The sequence below is a fragment of the Nerophis ophidion genome, linkage group LG24 (genome assembly GCF_033978795.1).
Source record: "Nerophis ophidion isolate RoL-2023_Sa linkage group LG24, RoL_Noph_v1.0, whole genome shotgun sequence".
Lineage (NCBI taxonomy): Eukaryota > Metazoa > Chordata > Actinopteri > Syngnathiformes > Syngnathidae > Nerophis > Nerophis ophidion.
The window spans coordinates 12,760,409-12,760,946 of NC_084634.1; positions in this window are offsets into that span (position 1 = coordinate 12,760,409).

The following is a 538-nucleotide window of genomic DNA, read 5'->3' on the forward strand; positions in this document are numbered from 1 at the left end:
TATAAAAAAAAAGAACAATAGAGTCACAGTGGCTTACACTTGCATCGCATCTCATAAGCTTGACAACACACTGTGTCCAATATGTTCACAAAGATAAAATAAGTCATATTTTTTGGTTAGTTTAATAGTTAAACAAATATACATTATTGCAATCAGTTTATAAAACATTGTCCTTTACAATTATTATTATTATTATTATTTTTTTTTAAATCTACTACTCTGCTAGCATGTCAGCAGACTGAGGTAGATCCTGCTGAATCCCATGTGTTGAATGAATACAGAATCGTTTGGAATCGGAAAAATATCGTTTGTGAATCGAATTGAATCGAACAAATTTTATATATTATCGAATCGTGACCCCAAGAATCGATAATGAATCGAATCGTGGGACACCCAAAGATTCACAGTCCTAATATATATATATATATATATATATATATATATATATATATACATATATATATATATATATATATATATATATATATATATATATATATATATATATTCCATCCATCCATCCATCCATCATCTTCCG